This window comes from Peromyscus maniculatus, chromosome X, assembly GCF_049852395.1.
Source record: "Peromyscus maniculatus bairdii isolate BWxNUB_F1_BW_parent chromosome X, HU_Pman_BW_mat_3.1, whole genome shotgun sequence".
NCBI classification, from domain to species: domain Eukaryota; kingdom Metazoa; phylum Chordata; class Mammalia; order Rodentia; family Cricetidae; genus Peromyscus; species Peromyscus maniculatus.
In genome coordinates, this window is record NC_134875.1 from 103,421,432 (window position 1) to 103,425,386 (window position 3,955).

Consider the following 3,955-nt stretch of genomic DNA (forward strand, 5'->3'; position numbering starts at 1 on the left):
AGCATACTTGGGCAGTGGCCTACCTGAAGTTCTGGTGGCCTGTCTGGCCTCTGGACGAGCAGGGAGGCTCCACATGAGTTGGGGGCTGCAACACATTGATTAAGAGGAGTGAAGGGATTTGGAATGAGATTGGATGTGGCAAACATTAGATATGGGTAACATCTACTTGAGTTGTTGGCCAAAAGTATCCGTGGAAAACCCAAAACACATTTTTTTTTTGGCAGGGCCAGTGGTTGCTCCATACAAAAAGATGATAAGACCCTATTTCTGAAAACAACACCTACTTATGTCATTGAACACAGAGAAGTTTAACTTGTGCCTAAATACAGCCTTTACCCCAATGACTAGTGTTTATGGTACTGAAAGGTATTTGGCACACTACCAGAGGATAAAGCTAATCCCAACCCAACTATAAATCCTGTAATCTACAATGGTGACCTATCTACATGATACTGTGAGAATATTGAACCACTCTCTGAATATAAGGGCCACTCCAACAGATGGGACCCATGCCTGACACTGCTCAGATGGTTATGAACCTTAGACTTGACATGTCATGCACCTAGGGGGAAAAAAAAACAAGTACTACTGCTTTGTGAAGGGATCATACCAATAAAATCACTTCAAATGATATTCTGCTCTGCCCATGGATCAGTGTCTTGCTCTGCCATCACTAGAGAAGCTTCCTCTTAAAGTATTATATGGGAAATATCAGACAATGTGCAGAGACCAAAAATCCTAATAGGATGTCTTCATCAATCTCTTCCATTCAGGGTTCAGGGATTTGTGCAGAATAGGAGGAAGAATGATTCTAAGAACCAGAGGGGATGGACGACTCCAAAGAAACAGTATATTCTGGACACAACAGAACTAACACACATATGAATTTACAGAGACTGTGGCATGAACAGGACCTGCACAGGTCCTAACCAGATGGGATCCCAGTGTTAAAAGGAAGAAAGGTACAAGAGCTCCCATTCCTAGCCAAGAAGCTATTTCCAGTTAACAACTGCTTTTAAAGGAAAAATTGTTTCTCTCTGAGTTTTACTGGGCATACAAACCACACTTAAGGGAGGCCTCATGTCCCCAGTAGATTATCAATACAAAACAAACTCAATTATATTTTTAGTAGGTATTATTTTCTCATATTGCTTTGTTAGGGCACTTTTTGTCTTACTACTCTTTTGCTTGTATATAAAGTTTTCTGAATTTGTGTTTTTTATGGGTTTTGTTTATAAGTATATATGTGTGTTATGTTTTTTTTTTTTTACTAATTTTGATTTTTTTTTTCTGTCTGCCTGTATTTTTGGTTTTTTGCCTTCTAAAGATATAGAAAAGAAGGACATGAAGAGTGTGGGTTGGGAACAACCTAGGTGGAGTTGGGGAGGGGAAACTGTGAATATATTGTATAAAATAATTTTCTTCCATAAAATTGTATGAAAAAAATATTGATTCCAGACCCAGGGAGAGGAAGTAAGATACAGCATCCATACATGGCTTATTTTCAAGCAATTATTTAAGTAACTTTAGATTAAGATTAACACTGCAGGGATGTTTTTGAGGGTAGTGAAGAATATATACCATGGAGTTATTCATAAGAGGTGAAAGCCATAATGTTTTTGTGTACTAGCGTTTATTAGTTAGCAATTAAGTGCTTCTCTTAGGAGGTATTGATTCCCTAGCACAATTGCTTACATGTAGGTCAGAAAATTGGTCCAGTGGCCCATTTTAAGAAAGTACTTAAAGAAATAAATGTAGGCATAGCACAGTTTCACTTGAGAAAAGGAACAATATAACAATTTAGCAAGGCATCTGCTAACAGTTGACTCTCTTAGAATGTAATATCAAAGTATGAAGGGCATTAAACAGATAAAGAGATAGCACAATATATAGATGTGGAAGCTATTATTTACCTAATTAACATATATATTTTTGTCTTGCCAGTGATAGTAAAATATTATGTCCAAAAGTAGACAAATTTTAATGTAGAAGTGAAATGGTTGCATTTTACTCTATGTTCAATATTCTGGAGGGTATTTGAAATTAAAATGGAACAATTCAGAGATGAGACTAAAGACATCTGTTTACAGCAATTACAAGAGAAATAGTATTGATAGTAGTTGATATTATTTAGTTTTTGGTACTAAATATATTTTAATTTGCTGCAAACCAGTGTTTCATACAAAAGTATTGATTATAATGATTGATTTTTATACATTTAGGAAATTGTGGAGGAAATTTAAGAACCTTTAAGTTAATAGAATGTACTTGAGGACTGCATGTTGTCCTGCATGTGTTTCCCAAGTAGCAACTCCAATCTTTGCCATGATCCCACACCCACTGCTTGAGAATCCTGTGGAATCCTGCATGTCTCTCTAAGGTAGTGTCCCTATAATCTCTGTGCTCTAGACCAAGTACCTGAAGATAACTCAGAATCTTGCATACTTCCCTCAGGTAGCAATCACCATCTCTGCCATAACTACAATCCTGGACACTGAAGGATGTTAAGAGTCTGCACCCCCTGCCACAATCCTATATGAGCCTCCTGAGAACCGCATGAGGTCTTGTTCACCTTTCTCAGGTAGTAACTGTCTTCCCTCCACTGTGACCTTGTGTCTTAGCTAGGGTTTCTATTGCTGTGAAGAGACACTATAACCACAGCAACTCTTAAAAAGAAAACATTTAATTGGGGTGTCACACTTACAGTTCAGAGGTTCAGTTCATTATCATCATGGTGGGACATGGCAGAGTGTAGTCAGACATGGTGCTTTAGAAGTCACTGAGAGTCTACATATTGCAGGAAGTAGTCAGAGACACTGGGTGTGGCTTGAGCATATAGGAAACCTCAAAAGCCCACATTCACAGAGACACACTTCCTCCAACAAGACCAGACCTACTCCAACAAGGCCATTCCCTTTTGAGGATTCTCTTCCAAACCCCCACTTTCCACTCCCTGGCCCCCAAAGGTTTGTAGCCATGTCATAATGTAAAAATCCATTCCTTCTAACTTCAAAAGTCCCTATAGTCTATACCTGTTCAAAACTTATTTAAAAGTCTGAAATACAAAGTATCTTTTGAGATTCATGCAATCTCTTAACTGTAATCACCTGTGAAATTGAAATGAAAGAGCAAATCACATATTTCCAATATATAATGGCACAAAATATACATCACAGTTCCAAAACAGGGAAGGGAGCATAGTTAGGAAATACTGGAGTAAAGCAAGACCAAACAAACACCAGCTGGGCAGACTCCAAATTCTGCATCTCCATTTCTGACGTCAAAGTGCTCTTCAGATCTCCAACTCCTTTCAGCTTTGTTGATTGCAACATACTTCTTTATCTTGGGCTGTGTTGATAGTTTGAATGTAATTGTCCCTTATAATTTCCTAGGGAGTGGCACTGTTAGGAGGTGTGGCATTGTTGAGTGGATATGGCCTTGCTGGAGGAAGTATGTTACTGTGGGGGTGGGCTTTGAGGTTTCCTGCACTCAGGATACTACCCACTGTGTCAGTTGACTTCCTGTTACCTGCAAGATGTAGCTCTCTCAGCTGGAGCAACACATATTCCTGCTTGCCGCTGTGGTGATAAGCAATTGAACCTCTAAAACTGTAAGCAAGCCAGCTACCTCAATTAAATGTTTTCCTTCTAAGAGTTGCCATGACCATGGTGTCTCTTCACAGAAATAAAAACTCTAAGATACGCTTGTTCCATTCCCTAGCAGTTCTCCTTGGATAGTATCCCATGGTTCTGGCATTGCCAACATCTTGGGCTCTCCAAGGCAATCCAGGCTTCAACTTCACAGATTCAGGCAATGGCCCATCTAGGCTTCCATTCAGCAACACCCTTGACACATGTCTGGCTTCAGTGGCTTTCCTTAGTTGTGGAGACAAATTTCATAGCCCCTTTTTTCTATCCTTAATTCTAAAGCCAGAACTACATGTCTGAAGTAGCCA